Source organism: Tamandua tetradactyla, chromosome 3, assembly GCF_023851605.1.
Source record: "Tamandua tetradactyla isolate mTamTet1 chromosome 3, mTamTet1.pri, whole genome shotgun sequence".
Classification (NCBI taxonomy): Eukaryota; Metazoa; Chordata; class Mammalia; order Pilosa; family Myrmecophagidae; genus Tamandua; species Tamandua tetradactyla.
The window spans coordinates 152,464,955-152,486,618 of record NC_135329.1 but is presented as its reverse complement, the minus strand read 5'-3'; the positions used below and the strand labels follow the sequence as shown (position 1 = coordinate 152,486,618).

General features: G+C 38.8%; 1 long non-coding RNA gene across 1 annotated transcript; it reads right to left on the bottom strand.

Moving 5' to 3' along the window:
- Positions 1 to 20,790: 20,790 nt before the first annotated feature.
- LOC143677828 (uncharacterized) lies at positions 20,791 to 21,608 on the bottom strand. Its single transcript, XR_013172913.1, has 2 exons — positions 21,243 to 21,608; positions 20,791 to 21,148 (listed from the first exon to the last, which is right to left on the bottom strand). It is a non-coding gene; the product is annotated as an uncharacterized LOC143677828 (long non-coding RNA).
- Between the last annotated feature and the right edge of the window lie 56 nt (positions 21,609 to 21,664).

Here is a 21,664-nt window from a genome sequence, read left to right as displayed (position 1 = left end):
TATCAGCAGGCAGAATCTTTCTCTTCCCCTCTCAATTTCCTCCTTTACATGCTGGAACAGAGCTTCAGTGCTTACAAAGGAATTTTAGAGGCCATTCCAGGTGAGTGCAGTGAATAAATGGTAGGACAGAGAACACCCACTGATGCGAAGTGGGGGAGGTGGTGGAGGGAGCTTTTTCTGCAACAGCTAAATCTGTTTGCATAATTCAGCAACCTCCTCCTGGGATCAGGGCTTCTAGCAGGTCACCAAGACTCTGGCAAGAGGTCGCAGAGCCTGTGCCCAGAGGATGCCTCCCGCAGCTATTCGATGGTGTCGTCTCCGAAGGCAGACGGTCTGAACTGGATGAACCCTCTTCCAGCCACTGAATTCCGCCGTGAGCACCTTTCTTCAGCTCCAGGCCTAATGTCTGCTTTAATGTCAGGAGGAAGATTCTATCCCGATTACCGAGTTGTAAGCGATCATGTGTTTATAGTAAAAAGAGGTAGGGCTGTAACCCTGAAGTTTTAGGGACGCTAATAAATCTAAAAGTGAGAAATTTTTTAGCTCTTTTGACAGAGAAAATAATTTTTCTTTTAGAGCAGCATTCTGAATTCCTTCAGCCGTCCATGGATGGGCTTCATGGGGTTTATAAGCCACTTGAAATCAAACACATATGCATTTCCCAGAGGCTCGCATTCCACGGCTTTCATCAGATTCTCCAAGAGGTCCATACGGAGGAAAGGTTAAGAATCATAACCTTAGAGGCAGTGATGAAAGTCATCTTTTGTTTTGTCTAGGATTTTCACTTGTTTCTTTGCACGCACGTATGTGTATGTGTGTGTCACTGGCTTGACTTTTCTGAGACCAGTTTCCTTAGTATTTCCCCATGAGATGTTCTCTTAGATGGTGAGCCAATTTTAAGTTGAAAGATAGCTCTGGAGAGTCAGCTCTACACTGTGATTCACTTAGGCTTGGTAAAAAGTTGTACTGTTGAAATCCAAGGGTGACTTTCTGTTCAAGGGTGACCTCGGGCTGAGAAAGGACCTTGAATATAAAGACAAGAAAAATTAAGTATCAGGGTACACACAGTCACTTTTTTTTTTATATATGCTGTATGGCAGGCTCGCATTTCATTATTTTTCCATGTGAGTATCCCTTTATTGCAGCACCATTTGTTGACTTTTTTGTTTGTTTGGCTTGTTTGTGTTTTGGGGACATGCATGAACTGGGAATCAAACCCGGGTCTCCTGCATAGCAGGCGAGAATTCTACCACTGAACTACCCTTGCGCTCCCACAGTCACTTTTGTATCTTTTCTTTGGTTTGCCAGAGATAACTGATTTGATTCTTGGTGTCTGTTAAGATTACTACCTCCATTCATCAACCCTGGTAGAGGTATATACACTAAATGCAATATACAAAGTAAGCGACGAGGATCGAAGACCATGAGGTTTAGTTCAGATCTGACAACTTTGCCCTCCCACACAACTGTCCTTAATCCCAGCACTGTGTCCTTTTCTGAATGCCTTGACTTCTCCCTGAAACAGGGCTAGAAAGCTAATGCATTTCCTCTTTAAAAGGAGAGTGACTCATCACCAATTTCTCTGAACTCAACTGCAAAGGCCTCCATACTCCGTTTTTGTACATATCAGGTGCAGGGGACACTACAGGGGGAGTTTTTGCACATTCTGTTTCCAGATAGCAGCACGTTCACTTCCTCACGTCTCAGATCATTATAAAGTCATTTTCTCAGGGAGCCCTTACCTGGTTACCCCATGGCTGATTTCCTTGCTTTATTTTTTTCTCTAGCATTTACTATTTAACCTATTCTATTTTTTACTTACTCATGTGTTATCTTTTGAAGATTTGCCTCTCCTAGAATGTAAGCTCCATGAAGGCAGGAATGTTTATGCTTTGTTCAATACTAAAAGTATAGCACATAGAACAGTGCTCGGGCCATAATATATGCTCTGTAAATAGTCTTTGAATGAATAAAACCCAGGAGATTTGGGGATAAAACTTGCCTAAAAAGAAGAGTACCATTTAACCCTATGATGCTGTGATCAGGCAGGCTGGCTTAAGTGGTCCCGTGACTCTTATGCATACATCTATCAAAGCGCTTCACATGCCCAAATGCCATAATTTTTAATGATCTGTTCCCCTTATGAGGTTAAGTTCTCCAAGAGAATGAGAACTGTGCCTTTAACTCTGAGACAAGGCCTCTAGCATATGAAAGATGCTTAAAACATATTTGTGGAGAAAAATGGGTGAATGAAAGAAAACACAAAAGTACTCTTAGACCAACCATTGAAGCAGGTGTGAATACCTAATTACGGGATAAAAAATCCTTTGTCAAGATGGAGAGCACACCCGCATTTGATTTAAGAAATCTCCTGGAATGGTTAGGCAGGAAGGGAAGAAGCTATGGCCTCTGAAGAGATCGGTGGAAGCAAAGCTGGGCAGGGCAGGGCAGGGCAGGAAAGAGTCCCTTAGGGTTCCAAATCAGAGTGTATGATGGTGGCATATGCCAGAAGACAGCCGTCTAGGATACACAGCTTGAGTCTAACCTGCAGTATATGTCAAAAATAACAACACAAGCACTTTCAGCAAAGTGCTGCAAATGTGAATAGGTAGATGTTCCTGGAGTCAATACGTTGGCTCTATTTCAGCTATACTAAACTTCTATAATGTTCTGTTTGAGCGTATTGTAATACACATCTATCAATGGGCCCAGGTTCGCCCCCTACTTTGCAGACAACAAAGGTGTTTAACATTGTAGTGGGGTCAACCAAAGCATTTGACTATATACCCAGTTGTAAATATGACTGTGATACCTTGATTTTGTGATCAGAAAAATAACAGCATTTATGGAAAGAAGGTTTCATCTTTAGAATTCCACCTATATTAGGTATACAAAAGAACAAACAAGAAATACTTGCTTCACCTGTGAGCCGCTCTGCTTGGAAAGTGTGCTGTGATAAGCTCTCGAAGGCCCACAGCCCATCAGGGCGGAATTGGAGCACCGGGACAGTAGTATGGGGTGAGGTCATTACAGGAGTGAGAGGAAGAGGGGGAGTGAAAGTAGAGGTGATTAGATTAGGTGCAAAAGATCGTGGAGCAGAATTCTGAGCTATGGTAAAGCAGCAACCTGGGTAATAGTCTTCAGAAAAACAGTGGGAGTGACTCTGGGTTGGCTTATGAGAGCTCCAGGTTCTGCAATGACCTCAACCTTTTACGTAGGAGTTTGGATATTTGGTTTTTTTTTTTTTTCATCTACAAAATGGTCTTTCTCCCCCAGTTCTATATAACATCTAGGTCTGAATCTACTGCCTCAGGATAATAAGAGCTATAGATAGGGGACTTTTTTTTCAGGTTTTTCAGAATTGCCTTCATCAGTCTTTGGAGTCTCCTTCCCATACTAAGACCTGATACAGCATGGCTGATACATTGACTTGTGCCAATATATGCTGTAGCTTCAACTATCCTCCAATTCAGCCTTATAAACTGTCTTTCAAAACTGACTTTATTTTACCAAAACTTCATGATGATTTCATTATAAAAATATATCCACAGTTAGCACATCCACTTTTCCCCACTTTCCTCAGTGTTATTTATATCTTTGCAAGCGGCATTTCCTTTAGAAAAATATGAAGCTTTCCATCACTTTACTTTCATAAAATTGTCACTCATGTTAAAACACTAACCTTTTTACTCTGCTATCTTGGTAAAGAAAATATCCACTATATGCAGGATTTCACTGATCGAGATTTGGAAATCAGAAGCTGGACACATCAATCAAGAACTTTCTGACCCAATTTGGCTGTTTTTTTTTTTTCTCTCTTTCTCTTCCTTGTCTTCTTATAAACCTTCTCTTTTCATTAAATCACAATGCCCTGCAATGTCAGGAGCATGCTCTACCTGCAATTCTAGTTTATAGATCAAATGAAAGCCAAAGTTAATCATCTCGCTAGATTTTTGGGGACCTGTTAATTTTCCAGGAACACTATCTCAATGACATGAGTTCTTTATTCCATGATCTTATGCAGTGTCATTTGCCTTTTCTCCTCTTAGAGTAAACTCTAGAAAATGCTAGTTAAATAAAACCATTTAAAATTAAACCTATATCTTTTAACTGGCCTGTTAGATGAACATTCAATTTAAGCAAACTATACTTGGCTTCCTTTTTCCTCAGGAATCTTCAAAATGTTGTTGGTACTCCAGGCTTAGGTCTACCAACTGGGGATAAACAAAAGTCTATTTCCTACTTATTAAAAAGGATTTTATGGAGAACACACTAAGAGCCATTCCCAAATCTGGGGTCCTCAATTTTTTGGTTAAGAGAGGGTTTTTTTTTTTTTTTTTTTTTTTTAAGTTCTCCAAAGTCTTGAAGTTATGGAAAGAAAGTGATGCTGAATATTAAATCCTTGAGATTTTCAAATTCTTAGGAGCAAGATGGTAAACCCTAAAACATGATGGTTCAATGAATCTGTAAAGCCAAAGATGGGGATTGCCTCTTGTCATACTCTCCATCCTTATTCCCATCCTCAGTGATGCTGCCAAGTAAGGCCTCAATATCACCTGATTTGAATGACTATTGGAGAAGGTAGATCAATACTGGGTCCCTTTAAAGCTTCACTTTTGGGTAGCATATTGTCATTGTATTCTCTGGTAACAGAGTTTGGACTCTTTGACTTGACTTCAAATAATGTCATTAAATTAAACATCAGATGATTTGGTGTTAGAAAATATTCGACAAAGGTTTTTTTCATCAAAAGTGACTACACTTCTTAGGTAAAAAAAAAAATTTAAATCAGAACAGGTAAAACAAATCCGAAGATTTTCAACTAGGATTTCTAACTAAGGGTAATTCTGTATGCATATGATATTATAAAATCTAATTTCCAAAAAGAAGAGTCAATTTATCTTTCAGAGTTCTCTATACCAATATGTATGTATATATGGTTTTGATTGTACTGCAAGTTTTATTGTTTTGTTAAGGTGACTGAGAGTGAGGACAAAATTAATTTAATTATGCACCTGGTTTTCATTTCAGCCTTTCTCTGCCTCTTCATTTACTGTTATGTTTAATGCTAGGTTCCATTTTTAGCCTGTGGTAGAAGGGGGAAATGTAGAAGATACTTATAACATCTGTAGCAATGGACAGAAGAATGAATAATAATAGGAAATGTCTACATACCATCTGGTATAAACACAGATGTGTGTTTTCTTTAAATATAAAAATCTAAGTGTCTAAAAAGGGAAGATTTACAACACTCTACAGAAAGTCAAGAGCCCATTCTTGAGTGGGTCTTAATTAACAAGAAGCAATCTTTTCTGTTGTTACCAATTTATTTATAGAACTCCACTGGTAGGTACTTTTCATTTTCCCTACAAATAACTATAGGCAGAGGTCAGCATGCTCACCAACATTAACGGTCATCCTGAAAGTATATATTTTTCATGACAGGAATTATATTTCTTCACTCTTCATACACCTAGTATGATAAATATAAAATTTGCATATTCAGTATTTCCTCCAAAACCTCATCACAGAGTTAGAAAACGTCAAAGAAAAAGGCCTAATATAGAAGAAATGAGGGACATTAGGCATATTTTGTAAAGTCATATAATTTGAATTCTTAACTACACAATTATCCCTACACAATAAGAGAAGCCCATATACAAAACCAATCGACAACTCATAGGGAAGATTTCCTTAAGCATTTATACATTTAGTCTCAATAATGAATTTACCATACCTACTTAATTTTGTGGAGAATTGGCTTAACATCTTTTATGAGACAATGTATGCTTCTCTTATTCAGGGGGTACATAGGGCATGTTAACAGAATAAATAAAAGGCTCTAAGAAGGTGTCTACCACATCTTTGAGAGGAGATTACTAACAATTTAAGCCATTCCAGAAATAACAGTTCAGAGATTATAAATGTCGATATGTGGAGACCATCTCAAAGACAATTTGGAGGACTTCCATGGGCCACTTTTCTTTTGACAATCACAGGATGATGAAATGTCTGAGGAGCATGGAAAAAAATTAAAAAGAGAAATCCAAACTGCCTTTTTTATGAATATTTATGAGTTTCACCCATCAAAGGAAAGGAAAGGACCACTTTTGTATCAATACTGAGGAGCTCAAAAATTTAACTTTCAGAGCAATAGAATCCTTTTGGCTTCTCCAGAACAAATTTAATGTTACTATTTAAAGTCTTCTGATTTTCCACCTCTCTTTCTATGAAAAACAAATGATACAGTTGGAAAACACATTCAAGTTACTGAGAATATTAGCCTTAGCTGAGAGCCATTATCCCATGTACAATTTACTTCTGGCACTCTCCTCTGCAACAGATAATTGATATAATTGTGGCTTCATGTTCTGCTCGCCACCTACAGGTGCAGTATTTCTGCTCACACTGGAACACATGAAGTGCAGTGGTACATAGAGTTCTCACTGAAGTTAAGAGATATTCCGCAATGGGAAAAAATTGGGCACTCAGCCTCTAACCTATTGATCTCATGCTTTTTATTGCTTTTGTGTTCTAACTCTTCAATTCTTTTCTAGCTTTTTTTTTTCTCACTCAGCAGATACCAGCTAACTATGTGCTCATTTGAAGTATTCCCAGGATTAACCTGTAAAACTGACCTCTTCTTGGAATGCCTTGTTTCACTCTGTAAAAAAACATGCTAAAAAAATACACAAAAATCTAGCACAATCAAATTCCATAGATAGAATTCATTTATTCTGCTTCTTCAAAGATTTATTTTTCATTGTTTCAAGAACATTTGACAAATGAGTATTAGAAGAAAAGTGCTGACAATTTCAACTTAATTAATTCAAATGTTATTTTCTCAGTTTCAAAAACTTACACAGCTTATTTGGAAAAGAAATGAGGCAAGACAGTTGTTAGAGAATAATTACAGATTTACTCCTACAGGATAGCATAACTGCCTATACGCTATACTGAATGACTATAAACTCTTTCTATATAATATAGTTAAAATGAACCATACACTTTATACTTACAGTGAGATTCATTTGTGCCTGTAGGGCACATTATGACATTGCACTGTTGGATTGGGAATGATGGAAAAGGCAGGGACAACAGGGTCCCCGCATCCCCATATTAATGAAGAGGTGGCTGAGCACTGAGTAGGCAGAGTGATGATGATAATGATGAGTATTCTTAAAATCTTATTCATTTATTTGCTTGTCTATTTATTCATTTAAGGAAGATGTTGAGGATGTCGCCCATGCTTCCAAACCCAGTGTCTGGGAAAACTGGGGCACCACTGAGAGAGGCTGGGAAATGAGGGAGAACAGGTCTAATGGTGCTAGTGGGGAATTTGGAATTGCGGACAAGTTAGATTTGAAGGTCATGGTAGGACATGCAAGTGAAAATGTCCAGTGAAGCAGTTGTCAACTTGGGAACCAAGTTTGAAGAGAGAGGACAGGGCAGCAGTAGATTCAGGCATCCTTCCCATACAGCAATGATTTGAAAGTACAATAACTTCTGAACTGATGGCAGAGTTGAAAATATTTGGGAAGCTCCAACCTGAACTCCCAGATGTGCCAGTAGCCATAAGAAAACAGGAAAAGTTCTTTTAAGCAAAGACCAGCTGCAAATCTGAGAATACTAAACAACAAAGCATAAGCCTATCAAAGAGTGACTACAGCCTGGCCTTGAGTTACAACTGTAGTTGTTCAGGGTGGAAACAGTGGTTGTTCTTCAACTGGCCTTTTCGCTGGCTGTGCAAAACCTTTTCTTGCTCAGCTTATACCTGTATTATAAGAGCATGGCTTTCAACATGTTGGACCAACCCACAATGAAAAATATAGTTTATATTATGACCCCAGTGCACACACACACACACACACACACACACACACACATATAACCATAAGTAACTGAAATGAAAGTTTAATAACAGTTCCTTATTTCTAGAATGCCATGTATGTACTCTATTTTCTACTCTATGAAACTGTTCTTTTCTATTTAGTCAAAATAAATGTTAATCATAGCTCACTAATGGATTGTGACCACAGTTTGAAAAACAAGAAGAAGTCGCAGTTAATCCTTCAACAGTACAAGAAAGCTCTAGGGGACTTCACAGCCTCTCACCTGCCAAACAGGCACCTGGTGCTTTGACTGCATTCTCTCAGCACTAATGTACACAGCTTGTTCGGAGTTAATTTACACTTACTTCTCTAAGTGTTCTGATATTTTCTCTTTGGCTCATTTTGAATACTCAGCTTGAATGAAAACTAGAACAACAGGAGCCATTACTGCTTGACTCATGTATCTCCTTTTATAGCTCCTACTAGGATCTAGCACCATATATCCCTCTGGCCAGGCTGCTGAGAAATGCTGTTGACTGTTAACAATTGCATGGCCATGCAGAAAGAATATAAGTTGATTAGCTACACAAAATAATTACAAATGCAGACTTTTCCTAACTGAAACACTGTAGACTCTAAGATTGTTTGAACCAAAGATTCAAATTCAAGTATACTTTGTCTATGATGCTCTCTACCACTCAATTATTATTTTGTTTATTCTGTCATTCCTCAAATATTTACCAAGTGCTTATCAGTTGCCAGGCATTGTTTTGGGTGCTAGACTTACACACTCCATGCCGTCAAAGAATGTGGACTACGAGACCAGTGCCAGGATTTTCTCAGCACTGGTTTATCCTAACAGCTAACAGTTCAGGTGGCTACTTTTTATTTGGATGGTGCAGATTGTTGTTTTTTTTTTTTAACGTTGTTTCCCTCCATGCCATTATATAATAATTTAAAATGAGATCTGATTAAAAAAAAATTCTTACCTTACCAAAAATGCACTCAGTAGCATTCCCCTTATTCCTTTTCCACTGCAACATTTGACCCTCCAGTATAGAGAATTATATTAATCATAATCCTTGTTTCATGAAAACTATCATCACAGATCCTTTGGAGATTCACACAAACTCTATCCACTATCTATCTGTCTAGCACATCCATCTATCTACCTATCATCTATCATCTATTGATCATCATCTATTAATCTATTCATCCATCCATCTACCTACCTACCTACCTATCATGTCCAAATTGACCTATATATTTAATATCTTACCTAATATTGTAATAGGTTTCAATTATATTATAATTGTAATTAAGACAGCACTTGGGAGTGTCAATGGTCAGGAACATTATTTTTAAATTCAGCAGTGGAACACGATAGAGGCACTGGGAGAGTTTTGGGCTTATAGGGCCTTTAAGTGTGAGTCAGAGAGGATAGAGCAGGTTGGGAGGAAAAGATGTGTCAATTCCATCAAATGAGCTAGAAGAAATATGGATCATCAACACTGACTACAAATGGATTAAGAATTTAAATGTCAAAAACTAAACTTGTAAACTTTTAGAAGGAAATATAGGTGAATATCTTTCTCTACCTCAAGGTAGAAAAGAATTTCTTAAACAAAATACAAAAATGCTAAACATAAAAGAGAAGATTGATAAACTTGACTACTCTAAAATTAACAACTCCAGCTCATTTCGTCATCTTTTAAAAAGAGAGCAGACAAACTAGAAACTGGGAAAAATATTTGCAGCATGCATAACTAATGAGGAGCAGAATCAAAATTATGTGCAGAACTCCTACAAATCTAAAATGATAAACACCTCTCTTTCTGTCTATTCTCATCAATTTGCCCTGATCTCTCCTTTTCTGCTGACTCTGATTTCCTTATCCAGCCAACAACAAATTGGATATTGTTTGAGGAAGTTGCTCATATCTACTTCAGTGCCATTTTTTATACCTGGACTACTTTCGCCACTGCTGACCAGACTGCTGACGACACAGACACATCCCTGAGCAAAGCCTGCCACTCCCTACAACCTTCTTTGATGAATCCAATTCAAATGTGCTTACTCCTTCTTAAGTTACGTCAGAATTCTGAAAGTCAATTTATACTTGGTTATGATAGTTACATGTTTATTTCTGAACTCTGATTTTTCAGCTACACTGTCTACCCTGTTACAATTCAGTTTCCCTTGAAGAAAAGAACACACACATATTCCATTTCATTCCATGGTCTCCTGTCTCCCCAGCCAGCAGTTCCATGCCCAGAACTGAGCACACATGTCGTGCACCTGATGGGTACCTAGTAAGTGAAAGTTTTTTTTTTGGACTGACTGATTGCATATGTAAAGATTTTACTCAATTTAATCATAAGCACTTCAAATGAATAGAACAAAATTAAGGTGGATTTATTCAAGGAAACAAAAAGAAAAAAAAAGACAGCAGATCACACAAATAAATGTCTGAGATCTTAGACCAGATATACAGACATATGGAAGAGATTTAAAAATATCCATTTATGAAGAAATTGTGAAGGAGGAAGAGAGCTATGTAAACAAGCCTAATTAAGGAAAAATTACATATTTGACTAAAGAAAGACAATAAGCAGCAAGTTACAGCAAACATTTCAGATGGCAGTAAAATATGCATATGGATAACAACAAATGAAAGTAAATGACTGGACAAATTAGAACTATAAGCAAAAAGAGATTGTTAAGGAGATAAAAACCCAGATGTGTTTATATCTCTTACTTTAGAAAAAGCAGGTGGAGAGCTACCTTTATCAGACAATAATTTTCTTGGAACGACAGATGTAAGCAGTTAAAAATTGCTACCTGCAATTAAATGAAACAGGGCAGTAATGGTAGATAGCCTGTGTTCATGATTTTTATTATAAAGGAAGAAAGAAAATGGTGAGTCTTGATACAGACATTTTTAGACAATATCAGAGCCATAAGAGTTTTGGAATGATTCAACTATAACAAAGTGAGAATCAATCCATCAATTAAAGATTAGGTAGTTTGAGAAAACAATCGTAAATTTAATTTTGGAATTTAGGAGTCTCCAATTTCTTCAATTACTCAAAAGTATTTGCATAAAAGTGATTATTTGTAAATTAGAATATCACCGAAACAATACCTTCTGGTACTGAAATATGATAAAAGGCAGTTGAGTTACTCAGGCACCAAAAGATCCTAATTATAAAGCTGTCCGAAGCATAAGGCATTTTCATGGCAGGAATCCTGAGGAAAGAATTTCAGCACGACTTGGCTCCGTTCTCCTCATCCAGGATCCTCAAACAGGCATGCATTGGGTACTGAAACCTAGACTGCAACCATTACTGGGCAGCAATTCCATGCCTAATGCCACATGAAGTGCTGTCATATTAGGTCAAAGAAAGAAAATGTCCTCAAATATACTGCATTCTGCATGCATGGGGTTGATTATTAATAGATGCTTGCAGTCATTTGTTTGATCAGTAATGTAAGAGGGGAGGCTTTGGAGTCTAAAAGTATGGGACCAAGTCTATACTCTGTAATGCACTTGCTGGGTGACCTGGGGTCATTTACTTACTCTCCCTGAACTTTATCTGATATATGAGGTTGGGGGGTTGGAGTTATGGTAGAATATCTTCTTCACAGGGTCACGGTGAGAATAATTCTGATCTTACATGTGAAAATACTTTTTCAATCATTAATGTCCTCCAAAATGAGGAAGGTCAAATAGGATGAGAACTGAGAAACAACTTTGGGATTTCGGGATTGAGGAAGATCTGGCTAAGGATTTGATGGCAGGTAAGAAAGCACAGGCGGCAAGTGGAGTTAGTCTATTTTTTCCAAGAAATTTCTTCTGTATTTGCCACTTGAAATTGATTAAACTTTAAAATCAGGGATTGTATCTTATTTATTTTTATTTCCCTATTGCCACTCTAGCTACATAGCAGGGTATCTTGTGCAAATAAGAACTTAATATATTGGTCAAATAAATGTTAATGACAAAGGAAAGAATGAAAGAAGACAATAACATTAGACGGAGCAAAGTCAAGTAAAGTTTTTGTTTTTTGTGTTTTCTTATTTTGAAAATAGGAGATCCCTTGATAAATGAATTGTACAAAGGCAGAATGAATAAAGGGGGAAGATGGAAGGTATTTCAGAGATACAGCAATTATCTCTAATGGTGGAGCAAGGCAAGAGGAAATGATTTCAAGAGTATAGAGGAGGGCTGTACTGAAAGAGGGAAGAGAAATGACACCAAGAGTTAAAGGAGGAGACCTTCCCTTGGAGAGAATAAGCTAGAGAAATTCTTGGTGTTTCTTAAGGTGAGGAAGGAAAAGTCGACGATGCTCCAGTCAGATGGTTTCTACCTCTGAGAAATTCAAGAGTTAAACTTTTCCTGCTGTATAAGAGGATGAAGTGGGGGTTTGAAATGACTGAATATTCCATAAGAAGTTAATATGAGATAAGAACTGGATAACTGGAAAAGATCTGGGGTAAGGATATCAGGATATCAGAACTGATGAAAAGGGGAGGCAGAGTAAAATACAGGTTAGGAATAATGAAGAGGGAGGGCTCAGTGGCTAGTTATTTAGCTGCTATTTTTGGAGTATATGCATGGCAAGAAAGGTGGGCTGGTACCCTGCCAAATTTTCACCTCAGATGACCTGACCTCATGGTATTTTTTTTTTCATTCAATGGAAGAAGATAAGCAGGGAGTGAGGCATGAAACTTAAAATTGTTTATCAGAAATAAATGTTTGAAATAGAGGTGAGTAAATTAATGTGGTAAATTTGGGATTACTGTGAAGAAGACAAATTTAATAATTGAAACTTTCCAGAAATGACAGAGATTGTCTTGGGAGGAGTGAGTTCCAATCACTAGGGAAGCTCATCTAGACTAAAGAATATAATGATTGGTGGGGATTAAAGCAGAGGAAATTTAATTTTATGATTTCCAGGACAAAGTAGAAAGTATCTTAGTGCTAACTCACATAGGCTATGCCTCTTCATTCCATGTCCAAATTGCATTTAGTATTCATTATTATTTTTATTTTAAAAAGAATATACAAATTAGAACAGACGAACATTAGGCTTAAAAATCTGAGATTTCAGAAGATTTCGAACTAGCTCAAGCCTCACCACACAGGTAAATCTAATGGTGTATACATTTCATCTTCTGCCAACTACTTTTTGTTTTTTAAATTTTAAATTGTGAAGTATAACATCTATACAGAAAAAAAGAAAGAAAAAGCAATACTTTTCAAAGTACATTTTAACATAGCTATAGAGCAGATTTCAGAGTTTGTTATGGGTTACCATTCCACTATTTCAGTTTTTCCTTCTGGCTATTCCAAAACACTGGAGGCTAAAAGGAATGTCAATATAGTGATTCAGCAGTCATACTCTTTTGTTAAATTCTATTTTGTCTATTATAACTCCTCCTTTCCCTTTGATCCTTCTCCCAATCCATAGGGATCTTTGGGGGAAAGTCCATTCTAACTTTATCATATTTGAGAAGGGGTGTCAACCATAAAGGATAGGGAGATGTAATTAGGTGATAGTCATGAAGAGGCTGGCCTCTCTGGGTTTCAGGATTTATCTGACCTAGGAACCCTCTGGAGGTAATGGGATTCAAGAAAGTAAATTTAGTGCATGAAACTTTTATAGAATAGCCTCAGTTATAGCCCTAGGTGTTCTTAAGAGTTGACAGGAATGGGGCAACGGTGGCTCAGTGGCAGAATTCTCTCCTGCCATGCCAGAGACCAGGGTTCCATTCCCGGAGCCTGCCCATATGAGGAAAAAAAAAATTAAGAAGAAAAGAGTTAACAGGAATGATGTTGATTGGGGTTTGGCACACCATGGCAATTAGCAATTTCCAGCTGAAGTTTGCATAAGAGTAGCCTCCAGAATAGCCTCTCAACTTTATTGGCAAGATGGTTTTTTTCTTGTGGGGGGATGTCCTGCACATTGTGGATGTTAGTCCTACCCTTGCCCTCTACATACTAGATGCCGATAGCATCTCTGAGTTATGGCAAAAAGCATGTCTCCAGGTATTGCCAATTATTCCGCAGGGCAGAGCAGGGGCGAGGGGCAGGGAGGGTAAAATTGGACCTTCTGAAAAATCTTTCTTAGCATATACTTTTTTCCCACTAATGTAGTAAACTACCTACTTCACTGATGTTTTGAAAGTTTAGATAGCTGTATACCTAGCTTTCTGGAAATGAGAACTTTTCATTCTTAAGTGTGAAATAACTGCAAGTAAGGGCAGGGCAAAAAGTGATGAGCTAACAGAGCTCATTGGGGACAATCCCGAAAGCTTCATGATCGAGTTGGTGCTGCACAGGAAGGGAAATGGAGGCTGAGGGAATTTAACTCACAAGAAATCGGGACTAGAACTCAAGTCTTTTGTCCCATAAACTTTGGGTCTTTTCATAACACAATCACACCTGTTCATTATAATTCTGCTGGGTCTGACTCCTTCGGGTTTTTTTTTTTTTTAAATTTCAGAAAAACTCATTTAGCTACAGTGATTTCAACCATGCTTATATTAGAATAGCGCTCTTGAGCTGTTTGATTTTTTTTTTCAATGATTGTCACTTGCACTCTAGGCTTGATCCTAACAGCTTAAAAACTCTTGATGAATACGTAGCTAAAGAGTTCCTCCCACAAAAGGCACACAAAAAATACTACCAATTATGACAATTACAATAGCATCTTGGCTTAAACAAGTTAAGTGGCACTGGCCCCCAATAGGAAAAATGACTTGAGCTTTGGACAGTAGTCTAGGGAAGCAGAAAATGTGAAAACAACCTGTATTTTCAAATTGAGCAGATTAGTATTATGTTATTTTTAAACGAGAATGAGAGGTGGGAAGAAGGACTGACAAATTAGAAAATGAGGGAAGAGCAGAGAACTGACAGGCAGAGTCAATTGAAAAATGTAACATACTAAATGGAGGACAAGAGGATTAGTACTGGAACGAAAGGAAAGCAGTAAGACCTGCTTGGTCTCTAGGAAATACATTTCCATTTCTATGGATCATAGATTATAAACTCCATGTTGTTTACCATTTTCTCCCTGGTGCTTAAGCAAAGCCTTGTACATTCAATGTGTAATGTTTATTGAAGAAATGATTGAATGATTGCCTGGCCATTGATTCTTGAAAAACATTTCATTTGCTGCAGAGGGAGTCAGCTCCTGTCATTTATACCTTTGTGAATAAGAATGGAAAATCACCAGCTGCATTCCACAAGTTTGCACTGAGCACCCACAACTGGTTCAGTTCAGTCCTAGATATTGCAGGTAGGGGATGAATCCAAACAAAATACAAGAAGTGGTCTCTGGCATTAAGGGTCTGACAATTTTATTAGAAAGGTGAGATATAAGATAGTTATCACCTGTAAAGAGTTGTTTGGAGGGGCCCAGGAGAGGTCCAAAATAGAAGAATGTTGAGAGGTCAAAGCCTACAACATATTTGGAATTTGCCAAGAAATACAGAAGTCTTCCTTTCAGCATCCTCACCTCTTTTCCTGCAAGCCTGTCTTTAGGTGGCTAAGACAGCTTCAAAAGCTAAGACCTTTTGAGAATGGCCTCAAAAGCTATGGTGGCAGTAGTCATAGCAAGTAAAACAAACAGAAAATTTGAAACCACTTACTCTGCAAACATGCATTGAGTTGCTCGTTGTCCAGCACTACATGTTAGGCAACATAAGATACTGAAAAACAAGAAGGGTATGATTTCTACTCCTGGTAGAACTTACAGTCCTTGATTAACTTCAAGTTGTAGCATATAAAGAGCATTTTAGAGATGAAATAAACTTGAGTTAATATTTTGGCTCTGCTAATTAGTGACCTCGTACATATCACAAACTTACTGAGCCTCACTTTCCCCATCTCTGAAATGATATTGCTAATTTTTCCTTCATAGGATTCCTGTGATGATAAAATGCCACAAGAATTTTGTTACTGTATGTACAGTGCCTGGGCCACAGTGTTCCTCAATAGGGTTAAATGTTGACTGTTCAGACACTTGAAGCTTTTGAAAACGATTCAACATGCCAAGTTCAATATTAGTCATTTATCTAAAATAATAGCATAGGTTAGAATGGGATATATTTTAGAAAATAGAATTATAAATCGAAAGGTACTAGTCACTGGGGTGCTTCTCCAGTTACCAGGTAGTTGTGACTTGAGTGCAAAAGAAAGTGGACTAAAGAACTGAGCCTAGGACATAAATCAATGTTTTTTTTTTTTTCTCCCCAACACCCAATTCACTTGGTTTATTAACTTCTGGGAGTCTAAAGGGATTGCAGAGAAGATTTCAGTAGATCTACTGAATTGCATTCTCTCTTTCAGTGCACTGTTTATTCCTTTGTCCCAAATCCAGAAAGGAATGTTACAAATCTTGGTCCTCATTCTCAGGGAGCCCACGATGTAACTGAGGAAGCAGAAATGGAATGACACGTGGGAAAATTACTTCAGAAGCCTTACCAGGGTTCAGAATTGATAGCATCTGTCAGGTCCTTTGAGAGAAGAGGCGCTGGCCCGACTTGACCAGCTGTGAGCTTCTACAAAGTCTGGGGTCTAGCTGGCACATCTCGCTCAGTTCTCTTGCCCAATCCCTATTGAGGGCAGTGGCTGGTGACCACCCCTAGAAATGAGGGCAGGGGGGACGGGAGCTGGGCTCTGTGTTGACAGTTGCCATGGTTTTGCTCCTAATTCTGGACCTGAGAGGCTCAGGTCACAGAAACAGCAGGTCAGAAGCCTGGGGAGACTGAGGAGTGACACCATGGAGCCCACCAGTACATCTGCTGAAATGGAGGCATCAGATGGGCATGAGGGTGAAGGGGATAAGCCCCTAGAGAAGGTGAAGAGGGGGTTGGGGGAGGGAGGGAGAGGGGGAAGGAGGGCCTGCAAGGGGCTGGTTTGGGAAAGCAGAGAGCATGACATTCAAGGAAGAGAAGAACGGAAAGTGGTGTAGTCCATGAGTTAGCAAGAAACGTAGACTGGATCAAGAGAGGGTTAATTCATTTAAACACATATTTATCGAGGACAGATGATGGGAAGGGTCCCCATGTTATTGCTTTTTATAAGACACAAGGGCTTCTGTATGTGTGGGTTTGTGTGTGTAGGTGTGTGTTATGAGCAGTTTGTAGTTGTGTATGTGCTTAGTGTGTTTATGCAGTTGAGCCACCTCTCTCTGGCCCTCTCTCTGGGGCCTGAAGGAGATCATGTTTCCCTAAATCAATGTTTTTGAAGAGTATTAGCACATCTTCAGATTTTTGAAAAGTGGAAGGAAATAAAAATTGCAAATGTAGTTCAAAGAAGATTAATTATTTTATATTTATCTCAGAGCAAAGAACCAAATGGGGATATGTGCTAACCAGGGTAATCACCTTGCAGTCTAATCAGGAAAGGATTTGGGGGTATTATGAAGTCAATGAGAATTTTATCTTGGGACCCAAGGCAATGCTGGATTAGGTATCAAAGGGACAGATGCAGAAGAAGAGGCAAAGTTATTACTGCAAAGCCTGTAGGGTCTGGAAGGAACACTTTTATAATATTGATCACCTCTGGACACAAAAGATATTATTGCCTTGGAGAGGGGGGACAATGTCAGAGCAAAGCCTCAATTTCACTAAATCTCAAGAAAATACATTTTTATAAGGTAAGGGTGAAAACAAACAGCTCAGTGATACGTGGGAAATAATTAATTTTAAAATATCAAGGAAAACAAATCCTAAATGTGCTCTGTGCAAAAAGAAGAGACACATATTAGTGAACAAGGAATTTAAATACATGGCCCTTCTCTGCCTTGAGGTTTCAAATAAAAAAAGGAAGATGAACGGTACCCAGACTCCAATTAAAGAACAATTGCAGGCTGAGAGGACAATTCTTTTTCAGAGAATATTTCTGACTCACACAAAAACAATCCCCCAAGAGAGGGAGAGAAAAAGAATAGCATAGCTCCTCAAGTAAGCCTGAGATTTTACGAGTTTTATATCTTTTCACCTTCCAAATCCAGATACCACATGCATTTTTAAAAGATAATACAATTAGATTTTAACATGAGGCAAATGCAAAACACAAATTGATAGCTCAAAAATAACCTTAAAACTTCCATTTAAAGCAAGTTCCTATATTTGATACTGATTTTTTAGAGGTAAATGTCTAGGTCAAATTTGGAATTTTTGAATAAAACTAACTCAGCCTTAAAGATCTATCTACTCCATTATTTTCCATCAACCTTATGAGAATATGCTAATGAAAATTACCTGATAAAAAACTTCAATATTTTGTGTTGCAGTTCACTTTTATCCATCTTGAGTAAAAATACCAAAATTTTTACTGGACTTGAGCTAGGGATTTTAAGAACAAATGTCACTAAAACAATTATTACAACAATTTCTCATAATATGTGGAAGTTGAAATAAAATAAATGATCGAAAGGTACTATGCCCCCTTGTAACCAAAAACCAATAGCAGCCTATTGAAACAATTTTATACTATCTCTCTTATAGTCATGAAAGTACCAAACACAAATGTTTTGTACTCCTAGGACACTTTAGATTTAATTGCCAAATATAGAGATAAACCTTTTTACTTCCCAAGTGGTTGCTAAGTAAGTTATAATTTTATAGTTCTCAAAATATTTAACATTTGCTTTGGTCTTTAGACTAATCTATAGGAGGATATACTTTCCCATTTTATAGATGAGGAAACTGAGTTTGGAGGGAATGAAGATAACACACAGGTACGGCAAAGTCAGAACTTCAGCCTGCTCATCCAACACTAAAATGTGCTTTCCTCATTACATGGCACCGGAGCCATCAGGAAAAAGAATTATCAGGAAGGATTCTTAGAGGAAGAAAAAAAAATATGAGCAAGATGACTATCAACCAGTGGCACCCATGTTCCTATACAGTTTTCAAAGTGTTTCACATATATTATATATTTTTAGTATCACAGTAAACCAAAGAGACAAGACAACTGTAATTAGTCTTGTCTTACAGGTGAAACAAGTTAGGTCTCTCTGCCTGAACCTGACAGCTGAAATCAGAATTTGGGACTTCTGATTCCTGGTCATTTTCCTCCACTGCCAGAGTAATTTTCAAACTGTGGTTCCCAGTCCATGAGAGTCTTGCTGAAGGCTACAAAATAATCTAAAAAGTCTATGGGGTTTTGTTTTATAATAAAGCATTTTATGGATAAACTCATACATATTTACCGAGGAAAACAGTGATTTATGAAGTCTTCACATTTGTTGATGTTCTTGTTCTCACCACATACTTTATCCACTAGTAAGTGTGACTATATGGCTCTTATATATAAGACCCTTTATCTATATAAAGTCATAAATGTTTAGGAACAGCACACCTTAAATACAGATAGGAGGAAAAGGCTTAGATTAATAATCCCTTTCTGCTAAATTCCTCCCCAGTGTTTGGGTCCTCTCCTTCATGCACTATCCATCCTTGTTGCTGGTGTCCCGACAGCTTTTCTAGTGCTCCTCACCTATGGCTATAGTCCTCTGAATTAGTTTACATCAATATTACCAGGAATGAGCAATAATGTTTTTAGGAAAAGTGGTGGTCAGAGGGTTTGAGTATGGGAAAACTTCATACTCAGACAGCATTGGAAATGTACAGACAACGCCAAATTATCCGATCAGGTCACATTTGCAATCAGAAAGTTTAGAGAAAAGCTATTATAATTTCTTTACACATTTAGGTCTTATGTTTTTTAGTTTTTCTTCTCATGTTGCAGTACATTTGAAAGAGAGGCAATTCAATTGTTCAGTGCTTGAGCCTCCATGGATTGGATCTTAATCCTGCCTTGGCCAAGGACCTGAAGGGCACATATCTTAGTCATTTAGTTCTGTCATGGGTGAAAACTTGGGAATTGTCGGCATGTATTTTATGCTTCTTTCAGCTGTTTGTAAGGAAACGCAGCCCGGAAATTATTCTCTACCATAAGTCTTAGCTATAGGTGATTAAAAATAGAAAGGGAGGGAGAATATAGTTGCAGTTTGCAGGACATAAAAAAATGCGCATGCAGCTAAATTGTGTAAGCCATAGGGAACGCTTCTCACAGACAGGTGTTCCACTCTGCAGAGGTTACTCATTTGTGTCCAAGTGCAATCCAAGGTGTTGACTTGAGGCTTTACCATACCCTCCCCCTTTCTCTGCTCCTGAGATAGCTGGAGATGCCAAAACTTATCTGAGCTCAGTAGCAGCCACAAGCCCAGTGTCCCCAGTGCTGAAGTGGACGCAGGGCACTAAAACCTGCAAGTCCTTCCCATGGAAGGTTTTGCCTCCGGAATTTCCTGCCTGTCCCCGTCTTCCAGAGCCCTGCTTTACTGACCTTCAGGGACTGGTGGAAGACTTCTTTTCAATATAACCTTCACTGATGGTCAGAGGCCTCAAGATTATAATTTTTAAAAAGTCCATTTAAATCATTCTCATATTCTTTTGATTTAGAGTGACTTAATTTTGGTGCTTGCTTTCTAGAGCAATTTCAAACAGGATACAGTTGTAAGGATAAACATACCAATAAATGTATGTCCTCAGTAATGAGTGAGAATGCCTACCCAGATGTGAAGATACATTGCTTCTAAAAATATAAAAACTATCAGGCAGATTAATTTCCCTTTCCATGCTGATACCTCAGGTGTACTGGTGCTTGCAATAATCCTAAATTCCAAGGTGGGAAATAAACGCAACCTGCTCCTTTAGAAAGCTCTAGGATGGTGTGTGTGTATTTGAACAATCTCACACCCACCCTGGAGAACAGCACTGGCTCTGACTGGCCTATAAGATATTTACCCTGGACCATTGTGCCAAGACAGTAACAGCTGCTGAATCAATGACTGATGAAGGAGGTAATGTCAATCATCTCTGAAGAGAACCAAAGAATATTTGAAAGCCATCTGGTCAAAAAACAAAACAAAACAAAAACTCTGCTGCACAGCACAGTCCTCTTGTCATTTATTACTCTTGAACTTCTCTCGAAAGAAGTAATCTCAGAAAACTGCTCTTTTAAAATTAGTTTCCTTTCCCTTTAAATATTTTCTTTCTAGGTGCTCTTCCTTTCAAAACCCAGCACCTTGGGCAGTTTGCACTGTTTACAGAAGTGCCTTTTATCAGGGTAACCGACGACATGTTTTAGTTTTGAAAACAAATAAACCCTGGAAAGAAATGCAGAGGAAAATGAGCCTCCCCCGCCCCGAGTCTTTCAGATGCATGGCGGGTCTGCGACGCCTTCCCGGCTCCGCCACAGATGCCGAGGCTGATTGGCGTGGTCTGTGAGCCCAGAACTGGTCAAAGAGGAAAAACAAATAATTGGTCTGACGATCTCCAAGAGCAGAGTTTTCACTCTAGCTTGACTAACATTTGAAACATCCGCCTCACCGTGCCGCTTGGTTCACATCCCGGCTTTGAGAACTCTCGGTTGTTGCCAAGAAATTTTTCAGGGACCTGATCCCCGAGGCACGGAGCTGGAGCTCCTCGTCCCGGCCGAGCCTCCCTGGCTGTGCGCGCACGCCTTGAAAGGCGGGATTTAAAGGCAGCGATGCTGCGGGAGGCTCTGCAGTGTCAACGAGCCCGCGAACGGTCCCGCCTCGTTCGCCCGGGTGGGTGTGCTTCGCAAGTCCCTGCCTGGTAAACCGTCACTAGCTTCGGCGCGCGGGAGTGGCGTTTGCGCGGTCAAACCCAGGGTCGTCGGCCCGGCCAGGGGGCCCAGCGGACTGCTGGTCCCGGCCGCAGCGCAGCCCGAGATCGGGCGCGCACGGCGGGCTCTGAGCACACGCCTCGCACCTGGGCGAGGCCCTGCG